Source organism: Lissotriton helveticus, chromosome 5_1 (genome assembly GCF_964261635.1).
Source record: "Lissotriton helveticus chromosome 5_1, aLisHel1.1, whole genome shotgun sequence".
Taxonomy (NCBI): Eukaryota; Metazoa; Chordata; class Amphibia; order Caudata; family Salamandridae; genus Lissotriton; species Lissotriton helveticus.
In genome coordinates this window covers 1,959,220,870-1,959,240,029 of record NC_136065.1, presented here as the reverse complement: position 1 = coordinate 1,959,240,029, position 19,160 = coordinate 1,959,220,870, and the positions used below count along the sequence as shown (strand labels likewise).

Sequence of the window (19,160 nt, the reverse complement as noted above, 5' to 3'; positions counted from 1 at the left end):
CATGGCTGTGCTCATGGACTGCATGTGGGTGCCGAAGTATTCCATTGATCGTACAAGGTCCGCTCGCATAGACCGTATCTCCAGACACACTTGTAGGAACATGCAAGCGTACCTGTCAGGTTGACCCTCGACCATCCAAGCCAAGTCCTCTGGCACAGCCACAGGAGGAACAACACCAAGAGGGGTGGGGGGGACAGAAGGGATGTGGTGCCTCTGGTCCGGAGCTGATTTGTTCGGCTTGGTGGCTACGAGGAGGGAGACAGGTTTCAGGGGATCGAGCTGGAACCCCCGATGGCATGGGGGACTCTAGAGGTCGTGAGGGGCAGGTGGCAGGCCTAGATTGAATATTGGCCTGCCCCAGGGACACCTCTTCGTGACCCACTGGTGAAGAGTGTGTGGGTGGTGAGTAGCTCTCCACCACATCATGGTCCGAGGTGTCCGGTCCTTCCCCCACCCCTACAATGTCCACAGCCTCCACCCGGGACGTAGTACCAGAGTCTTGTTCTTCCTGATCCCGGGTGGGCGCAACCCCCTGGCCTGCAGATGTAGAGGGCCCCTCCTCCTCCTCTTCCTCGCTGGTGGAAGGAGGGTGTAGCCGCCAGCAAACTGATTTCCTCCTGCTCCGGACTTGTTCCTGCGTATCTTCTGTCTCACCAGCCGTGCCTGCAGAAGTGTAAGCAAAATCCTGATGTGGTGGTTGTTTCATGCAGGATGATACACATACATAGATGAGCCAAGGTCAGAATTAATTTCTCCTCTGATCACACTCTACAGTTGTCAGGGGCCGATTTACAACTTCTGGCGCATCTCTGCTAATCAGCAGAGGTGTGCCAGAAGAGTTGCGACGCATCTGCCCACCCGTGCGCCACCCCTGAAGCACCGCATTTACAATGTAGCACACCGTGGCGCTTGGGTGGGCAGATGCGTGATGCATCCCCGGTGGAATAGCGGCGCTTTGCTGGAGTGGCGTGGCAAGTGCGACCCCACTCCAGCAAGGCTCGGGGGTGCACGATCGCTGACATGCTGCGTCAATCCTTACACCTGCTTCAAGCAGGCACAGAGTATTGACGCAGCATGGCCCTAAAAGTGACTGAGTGAAATCTTGTAGATTTCACTCAGCCACTTTTAGGAGGCATTCCAGCACTGGATGTTTCACGTTGTAATTACCCAGCAGCATGGTGCTTTGTCAGCTCCGCCGCTGCGTCACAAAGGTGACCCAATGGCGGTGTAAAAGTGGCGCAAGTGCCTTGTAAATCTGCCCCTCAGTCTTTATGGACTTAATGGGGGTTGGGAGCACACTGCCTCACAGTCCCAGCACAGTTCGCACCTTTGCATCCTGGTAAATGCAGTACACAGTACAAACTTACTTCAAAATCATCTGTGGTTGCTGCAAATGCTGCCAAGTTCCTCTCAGGTCACAGTACAACTCACAGGCACACAGTAAACCCAGATGATTTTTCTTTGCTCTCTAAAACAGCTGCTCTCTACTGATGAAGCGCTCAAAACAGAAACACGTGTCTAGAGATATACAGCAATGTCTGCACCAACTTTGGTGAATGATTCCAGATACATTTGAAGTGAGTTTGAACTGTGTACTGCATTTACCAGGATGCAAAGGGGCGAACTGTGCTGGGACTGTGAGGCAGTGTGCTCCCAACCCCCATTCTATTTATGAACTTACATTACATGTATGTTCACTGTCATATACAGAATTGAGTTTGACATGGACATCTCATGTGTATTATTGTGCCTCACGCAACGTTATTGTTCAAAAACCAGTCCACCAAATGATAACATGAAGAGTCCTGATTTAATAGATTCTTGTCATTGGTATGGATTTTCAGCTATTTTAACGTCTGGACAAGTGTCATCTTCTTTCGAGCATTGTATGGGACAGGGCGAATGTGGGTCACACATCCACATTGGGTCTGGACTACTTCTCTTGCTACATTGTGAGTTTAGCCTTTGGCCCTCCCCACACATCATCGGACAATCCAGTACCACATATTGGCTTTGTTGACTTAAACTGTAGTGCAGTACACCGGTGAACAGTGGTGGGTGGTTGTGACAGCTACCTGTACATGTGAAATGTCATACAGGCCACGAAGGGTGAGACGTCTGTCAGTGGGCACACCTTGCAAATTTAGGAACACTTACGAGTGACGCAAGGATCTCAAAGTCTGTCTTGACTCCGTGGCACATGATGATCTGTCTCAATTGGAACCCATCAACTTAATAGAAAGGAAGTGACCACGCTATTCTTCAACTAACAACTGGTATAATACTGAAACGAACAACTTCAGTACATATAATGGAATTGCACAAAACAGCTTTGATAAATCCAATCCAAGGCCGGTTAGCGTGGAATCCTAAATCCTTTGAAAAAATCACCCAAACAATTAAGAACTCAAACTTTTTTTCAATTAACCACAATATAAAGCTCATTATCAAATTTTGAGGCAGTGGCCAAGAATCTTGTTCAATTATTACAGGAAAGTGGAAAACGAAGAATGACAAAAACACAAGGTAACAAAAGATCGACGTCAGATCCCAAGGCAAGGGAATTAAACAAATTAATTAGGGCACAATTCCTGTATTTCTCTGACACCAGAAAACAGGAAATCAATAAAGTAAAAAACTATCGCAGAAGACAAAAATTAAAAGAAAAACAAATCTTACAGGATAAAAAATGGATAGACCTACAGATAGCAGCAAAAAGACAGGATAAACATGCATATTGGACTATAATAGCACAAGAAACAGGAACAAAAAAAACGTTAAAATCAAACCCTGTCCCACCTTCAGACTGGGAAACATATATAACTAATTTATACAAAGTAAACCAAGCTTCCAACTGCGACACGCAGTAACGCAAGTCAATATAGGACAGGACAAAATCACATACATTGAGCCACTAACACCATCCTTAGTAGAAAACTACATAAAAAAGGCAAGAAGCTCGGCTGCAATGGGTCCAGACCAAATTCCGATAATGGTCCTAAAGAACAACTCAAAGGAGTGGAGTAAGTTTTTAACACGCATGTATAACCACATAATCAGTACAGGGGAAACTCCAAAGTCCTGGAAGGGAAGCATAATAATCCCAATTCATAAGAAAGGTTGTAGACTGCTTCCCGGCAACTACCGACAGATAGCTCTCCTAGATGCAACCGGGAAGATTTTTGCTGCCGCACTTCTAGATCATCTAAAAGAATGGGCATTCTCAACCGGCTCTATTCCACTCTACCAAGCAGGATTCAGATCCAAACACTCAGTCATAGATAATATTGCAGTACTCCAAACAATACTAGAAAAATATGTGATAAAAAAATCTTAGGTAGCATATGCAGTATTTGTAGACTTTACCACTGCCTTCGACAAGGTCGATTGAGTCAAATTTTGGAACAAACTCCAGAAAATGGGAATACCACAAAACCTTCTCCATTTAATAACATCACTGTACTCTGGGACTTGGTGCCAAGATCAAATGGGGAGGGAGAAGGGTCTAACCTCCCCATTTCCAACTCCAAACGGCCTGCAACAGGGGTGTCTCTTAGCCCCCCTATTATTCTCTTTATATTTGAGTGATCTCCCAGAAACTCTTAATCAGGTCAATATTTTCCCGCCGAAGATTGCTACCACCAAAATTCACTGCATGATGTATGCCGATGATGTAGTAATCTTGGACCTGACTCCATTCGGCCTCCAACGAAACCTCTCGACACTCACCAGATATACAGATGAAAACTATTTAATTCCAAATACCACTAAAACAAAAATTCTACCATTCACAGGAAAGACGACTCATTGCAAATATAACTGGTTACTAGGAGGTAAACCATTGGAAATTGTTAAAGAATATATATATCTCGGGAGAATGTTTACTCAGCCTTTGCGCAACCAGCCTTAGCTGCAAAAAATGGGTCATAAAGCAGATGCCCATACAGGGGCCCTTCAAAGACTTTACTCATCCACTGGTCGAAGACAATTCTCCCCCTTGCTTCAGGTTTATAATGCAAAAATTCCAGCAGTTTTATCATTTGCAATAGAACATATCCCAACAAAAGAATGGCCTCAAATAGATATTAAAGAAGGGAAAATCCTGCGGAAGTTAATCAGAATTCCGCAAGTCAGTTCCTATGCCAAAGGGATCACAAACATAATTAGATGGGCATATAACCTGGTTCATGCCGATCCAGGAACACTTAGAGCACTGTTAAAAATAGAGTCACTGGAGCAAAGTATATATTTGGTAAAAACCTAAGTAATGCTTTTAAATTAACATCAGTCTCCCTAGAAATGTTAAAATCTTGGACACCGGTTCAGCTGAAACTCTGCTTGAAGCACCTAAAACCAAGGCTAAGGATGGAACTTGACATTCAACACTGCTCCAGGCTCCCAACATACAAACAGTACGCGGACACAATAGTTTAAAAGAAACGCAACCATATATCTTTTTTAATCTAAATCATGGAGTAAGGCGAACTATTCTTCAAGTACAGCTAGGGATATTACCGCTGAAATCATATACTTTCAAGTGGTGATCAAATCAAGGAGGGACTAATCTCTGTGACTTATGCAAAGGTGGGGTGCAAGATCTAGAACATGTTCTGTTTGTATGTCCAAGCGAGATCGTTGTAGCAGCCAGGAACAGATACATTACCCCGATCAAAACAAATTGTAATATAAATTCGGTCCAGATGTTGATTTCCCTCTCCAATGGTCCACCCAATGAATTTGTGTGTATTAACATGTATAACTTTTTAAAGTCTTTTTTAAAATTATATTAATGTGATAATTTTATTAGCAAAATTGTAACTTTTATTGTGTATAAATTTGTTGCTCTCGTAAGAGAACTGAATCAAATAAAGTATTCATTCATTCATTCAATTGGAACCCAACTCTACAGGTGCAATGGAAATCACAACATCCAATACCCTATGGCCTGCCATGCGCACACTGGACAGTCTCTGTACCATTGCTCATCCAATGCACACATCAGTTATGATTTACTTGGTTCAATGTTAGTGGTGCTGGCAGAGCAGAATTCAATATGAATGCATGAGTGTGGCTCATTAACCAGTTGTCATGAAGAAACTACAACTCCCAAAATGCACTCTGCCCTGTACAGTCCATATGCCACAGTGTGCGACTTTAATCTTGGTGACTGCTGCTTGGACACGGAATTGGTGAATGGAGGCATGGGACACACAATGGTACAGCACTATTTCACTCACATCATACTACCAGACACATATTGCATATGATGCACTTACTAGGTCTCTGCTGCTCATGCTCCTCCAGCTGAGCATGGAGGGTCAGCCAAGCTGCTTGCAAGACCCTCATGTACAGTGGGGAGAGGTGAGGACAATGCACATGGTGCTGGGAAGACAGGCCAGCCAGCTCCGTAGCCTTGTGACGGGCCCAGCGCTTTAGGTCCTCCCAGCGCTTGCGGCACGCCCTAGCACTCCTGGTGTACACTCCCACTGTACTGCAGCGCTCGGCGATGTTGGCCCACAGCCTGGCCTGGGCTGCAGTGCTCAGCTGTTGCTCAGGGTCCCCATATAGCTGAGGAAATTTCTCCAGCACCCCCTCCACCGAGATGTTCAATTCCCTTTCTGAGAAAGTGGGTGATCTCTACTCATAATCCTCAGCCATTATGGGGAAATAAGTTTGATGAGAGCAGCAGGATGCCTGAGGATCTGTTTAGTGATAGAGGATGACTCAGAATGAACACAATATGGCTGCCAACTACTTCCTGTGATGTATTTACTGTCTCCCACTTCCTATATAACATTGTCAGTATGAAATGATGTGTTTTATTTTCGGAATTTGCTGCCCAAAAACGTAGTTTCCGGATCCGGGTCGCAAATTACGCGCACGCGCATTACGGCGCGATACCGAAAGTTACGATTTTGCGCCGTAACTTCCGAAAATGACCCGGAACACATTATATCATACAGGAGAGGTCACACAGACAGGAAATACATCACAGGAAGTAATTGGCAGCCATTTTGAATTCATCATGGTCCTACCACAATCAGTAATCAAATCCACTGCCATCCTGTTGTTCTGTTGTAGTAAAAAGTGAAATTACAGTGCAGGTGTGAATCATGAATATGTATCTTATGGGGGAACAGATCAATTCATGACATTTCTGCACAGGCAGGGGGGGCTGACATAACATCAGAGCCCAGTTTCATTTTCTCATACTTTGCATTATGGGACATGTAGTCCATTATTGAGTGCTCAGTATCAGAGTTGTGTGATGTGTTACGTAACATTAGTGTGGAGCAGTGTGGATATGTCACAGACACATGGGGGCAGATTTACGAGCCCTGTATGCCACATTTGCGCCACAGTTGCGTCAATTTTGTGACGCAGTGGCAGCGCAAGGCCAACGCCATGCTGTGGCTTATTTTCAACGTGACGCATCTGGGAAATGTGTCATGTTGTAAGGCCCTGCGCCACAGTTGAGCGTTCCTGCGCAGAGGGGGGATTCATCACTGGAACGCCTCCTAAAAGTGGCAGAGTGAAATCTAAAACATTTCACTCAGTCACTTTAATGGCCACTCTGCGTCAGAACCCTGCACCTGCTTGTTGAAGGCGTAAGGATTGATGCAGCATGTTAAGCACGCTTGCCTTGCTGGAGCTGCATTGCGCTTGCAATGCAACTCCAGCAGTGCTTCACCTTTATGGCAGCATATGTGTCACGCTTCTGTCTATACTTGCCCCATGGCGCGCCGCATTGTAAATGCAGCGCATCCATGATGGCGCTAGGGGTGTCTGCTGTGACGCACAATAACTGGGGCATCCCTGCTGATATGCAGGGATGCACCAGTTATTGTAAATCTGCCCCATGGTGCCTGATTCTCCCATGACTCTTTTTTGGGAAACAAGGGGGACCCAATAGGTAGCTATGGACCATGGGTAGTCAATTTTTATGAAGAACAAGGGGTCCAAAGCTCAAGCAAATAAACTTATTTATATAGTATAGACCACAATCAGTTACTATACGTTGTCCTTGCCCAGCCGGGCAGGAATTTTATTTATAGATTAGTGCGAATGTTTTTCAATTTTTAAATACATTTTAACAGTACACAATTTTTACTGTGAGGCACAGTCCTGCGCCATACATAGAGGTTTCTAGAAATGAGGGAAAGAAGTGAGTAAGAAATACTTCAGGCAAGAAAGAAATGAGCGTTCTGGGCACTGTAAAAGTAAAATAATATAACAATGTTTCCCAGAGCAGAACATACATGAAAAATACAAATGATCAACTGTAAGTCTACTAAGAAAGGTCGACGTTTCGATCCCGCGCTCTAATAAAATGGGATCATCATCAGGACTTAAAACAAATTATCTGCCTGTATATAACATTAAATGCGCCTATGTAAGTGCTGATTGTGACGCTGATTATGGAGACATACGTAAATCCAACTTGGGTTGAGGAGTAATGGTAAGGGCACAAGGGTCTAATAAGCGTGGTTGTGAACCGTTCGGTTCCACCGCAAGCTGGGGTCTCGGTGGACGAGGGTTTAGAGCGGGTTGAGTGGTCCGCAAATGTCTGATGTAAGATGTCCGCTGAACGTCCCAAACAGAAGACCGGAGGGGTATCAAGGGGATGGAGAGGCCCGCGGTTTTGTGATTCGATCCCGATGTGGTCCGGTCTTGCTGTTCAATCCGCGCTGCGTGGCGGTCCTGCCACGCAGCGCGGATTGAACAGCAAGACCGGACCACATCGGGACCTTGTTCCCTCCCTGCGGATCGATTTATTATTTTCGACCGCCGACTCCAAAAACATTGAGGACAACGAGCCTCGAATCACAAAACCGCGGGACCCCTTGTTCTTCATAAAAATTGATTCTCCCATGACATCATCACTCACATTCAGGACCCATCATTTGTGGTGGAGTCAAATCTGTTGAGGTCACAGGCCTAAGTATGCAACCTTTTGTGAATTGGTGACCCATCCTTATGAAGTCCAGGTATGTCTCTCAGGACATGTATTGTTTGTCATCAGCGTGAATAGTTGGTTTTAGGGATGTCCACTACACTGATCGCTGACATGGGCACATGACCTGAGGCACACTCCACCTTTTGACTACTGTCAGCGGCTGTGATTTGCATGCAGTTAGTGCGGCTTGCAAAGTCGTCTCAGGGTGGGATTTATTGACACTGTCGTGTCTATCCAAGTTTCATCATTGACAACAGACAGCAAACCACATTTTTTCCATGACACTACAGGTTGCTCATGTAAAAAACATGGCAACGAGCTTATCACGGACTTGCACGCCCTGCCGTCGGTCATGTGCAATGGCCTGGTTTCCCAGATTCAAAGCTAGCTGAGCTTTCAGAGGCATGTGTAAGCCATGTGTTAAAGCAATGTTGTGCAAAACACAATAGGCTAATATAATTTTGCATACGACTTCTGGGGAGTACTGCAGCACACCCCCTGTACGATGGAGACATCTGAATCGCGACTTCAACAGCCCCAAAGTGCGCTCTATGATGGCTCGAGTCCGTATGTGTGCCCTATGGTACCTACACTGAGTTACAGGGTTTGCACGCCTGTAAGGGGGGAGGAGATGTGGGGAGAGTGCATTGCCAGCGTCGCCTGAGGCGGGAAGAAAGGGCAGTTGTTAACATTTCCCTCTTTGGCTTGCACAGAACATGATCTATACGTTCGTACATGCAGTGTCTGTTGGGCCATGATTCTCATTGTACAATGGTTAATATTGGGGGCATTCAGACATTTCAATGGCACATATCACTCATTTTTAGTGCTTGGTACTTACCCAGTAACCACATGTTGCCAAATTCTCCTGCAGCCATAACCCGGGCAAGAGGTGACATGCCGAATATGAAGCTGTCATGTGTACTGCCTGGGAACACTGCATGCACATCGATGAACCTCCCACTGGCATCACAGACAGCTTGCACATTGATGGAATACCATCTGTGTCTGTTGCAGAAGGTGTGTGAAATGTGGCGGGGTGGCTGAAGGGCCACATGGGTGCAGTCAATTGCACCCAGCACACGTGGAAATTGTGCAAGGAGATAAAAATCTCTTGCTGCCGGTTGTCTCATGGCCAGTGTATGTGGCTTTTGTATGTAGTTGGGGGCTCTAGCAGTGATGCATCTCAGTACCTGATGCAGGCACCGCGACTGGCTCGCCTGGGAAATGCCCACAAGGTCACTGGTGACCCTTTGGAAAGACCCAGTGGCAAAGAAGTGGAGAGCAGAAAGGATCTTGAGATATGCTGGCATTGCATGTGAGCAGCAGGTCACAGAATCAAGTTCCTGCTCCCACTCACAGACCATATCCAAGAATACTTTTGGTGGGAAACGGTACCTGGCCCTTACATCTTGGCTGGTCATTCCAAATAGGTTCATCCTCTGCCTGAAAATCCTCTCTGCTTTCCTCCTCCTCAAGTAGTTTTGCCGCATGGCAAAGGGCAGTGCTACGAACACATTCAGTGACATCCTGAAAGGGTTTGTTTGTGTATGCTCTGCATTTATCCATGTTGGTGGGCTGGGATTGGCTGCAGTGTGTCAGCTGATCAATGGTGGGGGATGGTAGGCACTTGAACAGGTGTTTACCCTTGGCTAACATGACCAACTGCCAAAATGTGTATCGTACGGCCCGGAATCGGAGTTTCCGGCCCGGAATCGTAAATTACGGCACTATTTCGGAAATTGCAGGCCGGAATCGGAAATTCCGCCGAAGAGCCGTAAATTCCGGCCCGGCGGCAGAAATTACAGCCCGGCGGCGGACGTAAAGTTAGTAGTCGTACGTTTATTCTGTGAATACCGAAAGTAGTAAGTTCATTCCGTGAATAGCAAAAGTAGTATGTGCATTCTGTGAATACCAAAATAGTAGTAAGTTTAGGATTGAGTCTTAAGTTCATTCTGTGAATCGGGCCCGCTGTCTTTTGCACACGGGACACACGTTAACTATTGTTTAGAGTTAGGCTGAGTGTTTTGCTTCACATGAGAATAACTTGTTTTTCTACATTGCTAGACTTGCTTAGTAAGCTTAGTCTGAACAGTGAGTGCCGAGGCCTTCAAGGTTATATCAACACTGTAGCTGTTGTTCGAACTGATCAGCGCACGTTCTAGCCATAACATATATGCAGCTGTGGCCAACTCAGATACTGGCGCCTTTAACAATGCACTCTGTAGGCATGATTGAACACACTTGGAGAACATTCGTATGCTGAGAGTTTGTGAAGAACTCGATGGGATTCACTCCTGCTAATCTTTGAGGTATGGGGCCGCCTATGCAAGCCTAAGTTCTTCTTTAGTTATACAATAATCTACTAGCAAGGGACGGTGAAAAATAGGTATATATTTAACCTGTTTCCATTTACCATTATAACATGCTTTCTCCTTTTGTATTTTATGGAATCGTAACTATGCTGACAATCTTATTTCTTATCATATGTCTGCTTGTATTAGCTAAGATGCTGCACCTGAGATCACGGCGTTAAAATAAATATTTTAAACTTGCACGTGTCTCCCTTTACTCCCTGTTTTGGACTGGTATGAGAGTATAACGAAAGAGTACTCATGTTTCCCACCTTACCTGAGGTAACCTTAGTCGCATGTTCTGGGTTGTCTAATCGTTGGTAACTTTGCTATAGTACGAAGAGCTGATGAGACACTGATGCTAGTCTGGTAGGGGATTTGGGGTACTGAGGTGAGTTTTTGGCACACCCTAATTGACTGAGGTCCTGAGTCTCTGTGCACAGTTCTGTGTCTGAGCAGAATCCCTGCAACAAGAGGAAGCAGGCGGAGGCAGTGGAAAGTCCGATAGGGATATTGGTGACAATGTACTGAAGGATCTACAATGAGGCCTTACGTTCACAGGTATCCATTCATCTTGTGCCACACATATGCTGTGAAACTAATATGTTCCCTATCCATGGTCCCTCTGGTGACAGGGGTTGGGCATCAGATAACTGTGACACAATGTGAGGTTGTTGACCCATGTGGTGAAACTGAACACTCAACTTAATCTCCTATTATTGAACATGGGTTATATTAGTACCAGTGCTGTTGTCCAGCCTGGTAGGGTGCTTTTGCCTCTTAACACCTGAATTTGCCCTTACTCCATCTAGGCTCTCCTAAACCAGAGGATTGCCCACTGAGGTGTACCAGGGTTTTACAAACTTGCTACCACTAAGAGTTTTGCAGGCTTTCTTCCTGCAGGAGGCAAATGGCAAACTTTAAAAGCCTCGACAGTGTGCTGTATGTGAAGTTAAAATGGAGCGCAAAGGCAGTCCTTACCATATCCTTACGGTGCTTAGCTTGGTGAGCTGCCGACCGGTATTTGCGGCATTTGTCATTGCCTCCAGATATATCCTACAAATGCAACACTACACCTACAACTATCAATTATTTTTGGCTTTGTCAGTGCTTGTTAGTTGCATAAGATACACAAGCCAGCATTATGGCTTTGTTGCATCGCATATTGAAAAAGCTTCCATTCTACATGGTGAGACTGTCGCGTTTATGTTTAACATTGAATTAAATGACAATTTAAATGAACAGCAAGTTCTACAGCAAATGAGAGCATTACCACTAAACCACACCATAAATAAACAGAAATCAACAGTACCGCCCTGTGAAGCAGATAAATGTATGTAAAAACCCAGCTGTACCAGCTGAACCAATAGAAGCGGATTAAAACAGGGAAACTGCAGTGACCACAAGGTGCCCTGCCTAGCCCTCCATACTTCCGCAAAAGCCTGCTCGGTCACATGCACGCGTGCCATGGGTCCAACTAGGAAAGCAACTGCCATTTTGAAACTGGACTGGCGATGTACAATCCTTACGCTGGTGGTGAAATAGACTCCAAGTGGCGTCCGCCATTCGCACAGAGCTAGGTATTCTTATAGAACAATGTTGCCTTCAACAAACTGCACTTTAGCGGGAACAGGAAGGTCTTCAAGTAGCCGCTGCACTTAACATTAACCCAACACCGAATCTGGTCACCGCCCAATGCAGCTTAGCACAGCGGGCGAGGCACCCGTGAGCCTCAACGTGCTCCCCGATAGCCTGAGCGCATGTGCACCCGTAGGTAACCTGGCACGAACTACAGCTGGTTCTTGATTACCAACTCAATGGTACTCAATTTATTGACCTCAGATGAATGCAAGGCTGCGTCTCCTCACCTGTATTAGAGCCTGTGACCCAGAGGTCAAACACTGATCCCTGCAGGGAGGTCAGTGCAGTGGTGGAATAGAGACAGCTTTGTCTCTGCAGTCTGCCCCGTAGTCCCTAATAGGAGGCGTTTAGTACCTCCGGACGGCAACATCTTATTCCCTACACAGAAAACCCTGGTTTAGTCTTCTACGCCATAACTGAACGCTCAGAGAAGCCTGCTCAGAGAGTCTCTGACTCATTCGCCCTGGCAGTTATTTATTTGGTCAAGCCAGCAGCATTTGACCCCCGAATTCTGACACCCCTGAATCCAGAATGTAAACAACCTCGGCCTCGAAGGCTGAGGCGTGAACTCCTAACAAAGACAATTATTGTAGTGATGCCAGAACAATATAAGGGTGGGGTGCTGGCCACAGACAACCATATTTTGAGTTGAACTGCTGCCCAGCGGCATCCCGACTTAAATGCCTTGACTGCGCTGCTGACATCTATTTTGAGTTGTGTACTTCACTTTTCCCGCAACCACATCTTTATTTACTTCTGTAAAAGACTATCTCTGGAATACTGTAAGCTACTTCCACTTGCGCCCCAGCTCAAGGGCCACTTGTTACAATTATACCCTTATGAGCACTGAGAGGAAGGAATAGTAAACACAGCTCTTTGTTGTAAAAGAATTTGCACACTGTCAAACAAAGTTGCCCTTCGTTACACCTTGGTACTTCATACACAAGGTACAACCAGCAATGTCCCAGCACACCGCGCTATACCCACATGTGGCAGCAAGTGCCCAGCTCACCCCCTCCCCAAAACATGAGCGCGCAGAGCAGAAGAGGTCCCCCATGGAGCACCCACCCGCGGCATTCTAATGCAATCGAGATATGGCAGCCGCTACATGGGGTTTAGCCTATAGATCTGATAGAGACTATACCCAGGCGTGAGACTGGATCCGGAAACTTTTTGCCACAGCATCCCTGTGCGCCGGGGGCGGGACGCCACCACGCTACTCCCCACAGGCGGCGTCCGCGTACGTTACGTCAGCGAGGTCACATAAGTCCCACTTCGATGCGCCTACATCAATTTTTTTGCTTTTCCGCGTGCAACGCGAATCCGGTCTCTGCTCGGGCCTGTTTGGGGCCCCTTTTTTCTTCCTCATCATCTAATTTTTTTGTGGAACAGTGTGAGAATGCCTTCAGGCTTCAAGACTTGCACGTCATGTGGGCGACTTATGTCGGCGACAGACCCTCACCTCATTTGTATGTGGTGTTTCGGGGAGGATCACGGCAGCACTGATTGTGAGGCGTGCCAACAGTTGAAGCCGAAGTAGCGGTGGGAGCACCGGATGAAACTACTCTCGGCGCGTCTCTCAAGGTCAGCTTCCTCTCCTCGATCAGCCTCGGCATACGGCTTCAGATACGGCCGTTGTCGTCGTCCTCGCCCTTCTCTTATGTCGCGAGACCGTCGCTCCCCGGTGGGTAAGTGTCGCAGTTTGTCCCCGGGGCCTGGTGTTTGTCCGTGGGCTCTCTGCGGGTGATGCGGCCCCGTGTGTCGTCCTCCTATCCACCGTTTCCTGGTGACGGAGCGTCGAGAGTCCAGAAGAAGACATATGCGGCAGCTATGCAGGCCTCGCTGGCGCCTCCTCCTCCTTCCCCCCCTGGGGTGTCAGTGGATCCCTTGCCTTGCGTGGGGCCCTATGCAGCTCCGCCAGCGGCCTCAGCGCCGGCTGGTTCGGATCCAGGCTTGGAGGATGTGGTGCTGTTGGGGTGCGGCCCTTCGGGGGTCCCTCCTTCAGACCACGGCACCTCCGCCTCACCGCAGACTCCATCGGGAGTCCCTGTGGTGTAGGAGGAGGTCGCCGGGGCTCAGGTCACATCCCCGAGCCCCGCTCGGCCCTCTGGGCAGCGAAGGCCTTGTCCACGGCTGAGCTGACGCCTCCACGGCACCGGCACCTGGGTCGGTGGACCCTCCTCGTCCCGCTCTGGGTCGAGGCTGGGTGGGGGCCCCACGCCTCCTTCCGGGCCCCTCTTATCCCACCCCGCGGGAGACTGCCTCGCTGAGGGCAAGTCGGAGGTTGAATCGTTCCTGGCGCCACCGCATTTTTCTCCGGGCCACCTCCGCTACATCCTGGACCGAGGCTGGCGAAGGGGTTCGTGTTACTCCCCCGGTCCCTCTCGTTCCACACAGGCGGAGGTCGAGTTGGCGCCATTTCAGCGCTGCCCCTTGACCACTTTGGCCCCTGCTCCGCTCCGGTCCCTGGCGCGATGTGACTTGGAGGAGCCCTGTCCGGTGTCTCCTTCGGCACTGGATGGTGTCGACGGCCTGCTTTGGGCGGTGGACTCTACAGCTCCGCACAGGGGTCGTGCCGCGGATTTGTCTTCGGACACTCCCTCTTCTCCGGAGGTTGGCTGAATACTGGTGTCATCCTCCCTGGAGACAGGCCGCCGCGTGGTGTCTTTTTCACCGGCTTCGTCGAAGGGCGGCTCCCCGCCATTTCTGAGGCCGAGGTGTTCGTTGGAGGAGCGGCAGGTCCCCCATTCTTTGGTTCCTTCTGACTTCTAGGTCTGGCCTTTGCCCGCCCCGCTTGGCTTCAGGGACGCCCGCCTTCGTTTGCAGCCGTCGCCCACGGAGGAGCTGATTTCTCCACCGCGGGGCCCTACGAGGCAGGTGCGTCCTTCGCTCACGCGGTGTCCACGGCTGTGGGCATTCTACGCCTGGGTGCCACGATTGCTCACTTCCCGGCGGACCATCTGTTGGAGGTTCTCCACCAGGGCTCTGGTGGGAGGGAGATCTTGCTTCCCTTTGAGGGTTCGCTCCTTCCCTGACGGGGGCTTGAAGGCACCCCGTCTCAGGGGATCCGGTGCCTCAGCACCTTCTGCACCGGCACCTCCTGGCGCCGCGTGACCCGGCGTGTCTTTCCCACCACCCCTCTGCCTCCAGTCCACTTTTACGGACAGCTTTTCCCTCCCTGCCGCCACTGTTGACTCCGCCGTCCCAGTAGGCCCGCTGGCTGGACTCTTGCGGGCACAACATGTTCGCCTCGACCAGTGCTGCCCTGCGGGCCCTTAACACCTCGTGTGTGTTGGCTATGGCCTCCTCTTGTTTGTGGGACTCAGCTGAGTCTTTGGGACCCGCAGCTTCCCAAGAGACTGTTCAGGTGAACTTACGGCATCATGCGTTGGATGGCCGGCAGCTAGCGGTGTTTATTCTCCGCTCCGCTCTCGACATCTCGGAGGTGCTGGTCCGGGCCATGGCTTCCTCAGTCACTCTCCGTCGCCATGCTTGGCTTTGGGATGGCGTGTTCCCTGAAAATATTCGTGAGTGGCTGATTGACCTACCGTTCGATGGCAGCCTGTTATTCCATGCCCCGGCTGACTCTGCCATCCAAAGGTTCCTGGCGGGGCTCCATCCTCCTCCGCTCTATCTTCCTCCTCCTTCCCCTCCTCAGTGACTGCTGAGTTGAGCTGGTTCTGGGCTTTTCTTTGGGCCTATTGCCCTTGCTGTGGAGCGCTTTTTATTGCCATTTGAGTCCTCCTTGCTGGGACTATGGCGTTGTTGGCTAATGGACGGCCCCTTGTGAGTGTGTTTTTGCCAGAGTTGTTTGCACAGACTTGGCCCTGAGAGTAGGCCTTCTGTTTTCTCTTGGGCTGCTTAACAAGCCTTCCGCATGACTTTTTTTCCCCGTGGCTCTTTTGTTTTTTCCTCTGCTGCAGAAGTTCTTCCAAAGAGGGTTCCCAAACCTTGGGACTTGCTGTACCCTATGTGGGGTAGTGGTAGCTGTTATATAGCTTGCGCTCTGCTAGGGAGTTCTGGTCGCCTTCGGCTGCCGGTTCTCCATGATGTTTATATATGTTGCTTTTGCTTCTTGAGTTCGTATGTGCGGCCCCCCTCGTAGTGGGGTGTCCGGGCATTTCCTCACCTTCCTGCTCCTGTCCTGAGGCCTGGGATGATTCTGTGTCCTCCCTTGTCAGGCATCGCCTGCCCGGTCTTCCTGGGGCCCCGGGCTGTTCTACTTGCTTCTGGCGGCTTATGACTGTCGATGCCGTTCTGGCTGGCCTGTTGCCTTCCATCTGGAGGGGCCTCGCCTTCCTTTCCCTCGTTTCCTTGATCCTCTAGGCTTCTTCTTCTTCTTCCTGTCTTGGCATTGGATGGAAGCTCTGTTGCCTTGTAGGGGAGTGGGGTGCTTCGGCCTCTCTGGCCTTGCACTTGGTTCCTCTGCTGTGAGTGTACGGGCCTCTTCAGTCTTCTTTCTTCCTCCTACATCCTCTTGGGGTCAGTGGTGTTCTGCTTGTGGGGGTTACTCTTGCCTGGCAGGGATGATGTTACTTACCTGGTCCGCAGATCTGATCCCCTGTGGGACCCTCTGTTCTGTCCAGGGCTGGTGGGGTCCTTTCACAGACCCTACTTCTCTGTGGGTATTGCTAGGGTATCTTTTCTACGTGAAGGAATCTGCAGCTAGTAGTCTCTATCAGATGTACGAGTTACTTACCTTCGGTAACAGTGTATCTGGTAGAGACGATTCTAGCCGCAGATTCCTTCACGGCCCGCCCTTCCTCCCCGTTCTGCGAGGACCCTTGGGTTGGTCTTCGGTACTCGCCTCCTGGAGGGGGGCTGTGTCGACTGTGAGTGCCTTCTTTTGCCTTGATGGGTGGCTCCGTCTGGTTGCGGTTCATTCCTCCTCTTGGTTCTTGGAGGATGGGGTTACATTGTTCTTGTACCCCGCTGCTCTGGCTACTCCAGGTTTGGGGGCGGGGTTTGCCTTCAGTCTCTGTCCTCCCCTCCCCTCCTTGCCGTCCTCTTGCTGCTAGGGGTCCTGGCCTCTCTGCGAACCTCTGAATAGGGGGTGGTTACCCTCTATGTTGGGGTGGCTTGGAGGTTTGTTATTCCTGTCTGTCTTGGGACTGGCTCCCCTTCCTTATTTCTGGATGGGGGCGGTAGGCCTGCTACATGGGTCATGACTTTGTACGCATGTTCCTTGTCTTTGGGACATGGGGGGAAGGCTGTCTACGTACTGGCAGGGTGGCTGCTCAGGGCTCTGCTCTGTTCTTTCTTCTGCCCCTGCCTTTGGACACTGCAGTGTTGCACTGTTCCTTGTTTGTCTCCATTCTCTTTTTTCTGCTCTTTCGCACACTGTTCCCATGCTCCCACAGTTTTTTGTCTGGTGGCTCCGCGTTGTGGTGCGGAACATTTCTCCGAAGAAAACTGACGTAGGCGTGCCGGGGTGGGACTTATGTGACCTCGCTGACGTCACGTACGCGGACGACGCCTGGACGGAGTCGCGTGGTGCCGACCCGCCCCTGGCACTCAGGGATGCTGTGGCAAAAAGTTTCCGGATCCAGTCTCACGCCGGAAGATAATTCTACGTGAAGGAATCTGCGGTTAGAATCGTCTCTACCAGATACATCGTTACCAAAGGTAAGTAACTTGTACATTAGACAATCGAAATAAAGAACTACAGCTATGCACCAAGACTATTGGCACTCTGAGTCCGCAAACGCAGCATCCCAATGCCCGCGTGTACCCCAACTGGGGCCCCTCCTGGGTCCCCAACCCGGACCGTGCAGCTGGGCCCCTGGCAAGCAACTACATTTCAAAATTGTGTCGAGTGCGCAGGGGGGGCGACCCCAGCGCCACCGAGTCATGTGCCGCTTGGTGACCACAACCCTGTAACCTAGGCATCCATGCCACAAAAGTTAACAAAACACCTTCCACGCCCGCACTAGAAATCGGCCAGAGGCAATAACTCGAAGACTCCGGCCAGGAAGCCGGCACGCCACAACAGGCCCAATCACGCATATTGCGGGGATCAGAGCAAGGAGTCCCCACAGGAACCCTCCTCGGGTGGCACTGGCAAACCCCTTAGGCAGTGCACTGTCTGCGCGGATGTTGGGCACTGGCAAACCCCTCGGGCAGTGCACTGCCCGCGCGGATGTTGGGCCGATGCCCTCTTGCTGCTCTAGCGCCAAGAGGCCCTGAGACCCGAGCGGCGGTCCGGTGTGGCACCATACCTCTGGCGGGTGAGGCAGGTCCGCAGCCCCTACTCGCCAGACCGGCAGTCCGCTCGGCGCGGCCCCAGCACTTTAGGGGGATGCCATTGAAACTAAGTTGCTATAAACAAAGTGGTCCCAGTTACATGCACACTTAGCTCAACTAAAACATAAGTAAGTCAAATACACAGATATTCAAAACACCATTGTTTTTAATCACAACGTGTAACAAAGATACATTTAATGAAAAGATACACAAGGTATATAAAATGTATAAAATATATAATGCCCCGGAAAAGTAGGGAAGGGTAGTGGTTGGATAGTGAAAGTAAAGAATAAGTCACAAAGGAATGAATACAAAACGAGTATTACTAAATTAGCACAAAGGAACAAATAATTCGTCAGTTGTTTGTACGATCATGCCTCAAACAAAATCACAAATAATAAATCAGGACAGAGGCTGAACATAAAACGGGGGGAGTGTCGACGTTTCGACCCAATTAGGTGCAGGCGTGACGTAAACCTTGCTAGAGGGTCTTCATCAGGACAGGAATAGTAGCAAAAGGGGCGAGAGTCTGTGTGAGAAATGAATATATTATTTTACAGTGGGTCGCAAGATCCCTAGCAAAACTCATATGTACAAAATTGATTATTAAAAGGCCAAGAAGGGAACACACTCATATTGGGTGGTGAGGAATATATCAAGAAATACATCATAGGTAACAGTGGAGTGGTTACCAATGGACACTAGGCGGGGCAAAAAGACTTAGGAAAAAACAAAAGTGAAAATTTTTCATATCGGCCCATTGATGGAGCAGTCTCAAATGATCCGTCATTGCACTTGGGCAAAACTTTATATACATAGCCATTGCAAAGACTGAGTTCGAATTCATATGTAGAAAATATGCCATATGGGAAAAGTACCTTAAGATTGCATAATAGCGCAGTGGTATGATTAGGTAGCGGAGTTTTCAGGATGAAATTATCTCTAGAAAATCAAAAAACAGTTCA

The 19,160-nt window shown here is 49.1% G+C and overlaps 1 protein-coding gene across 2 annotated transcripts in view; it reads left to right on the top strand.

Moving 5' to 3' along the window:
- FBXO47 (F-box protein 47) overlaps positions 1-19,160 on the top strand; it is a 1,641,665-nt gene that overhangs the window by 1,601,839 nt on the left and 20,666 nt on the right. The gene's annotated exons all lie outside the window — the stretch shown is intronic.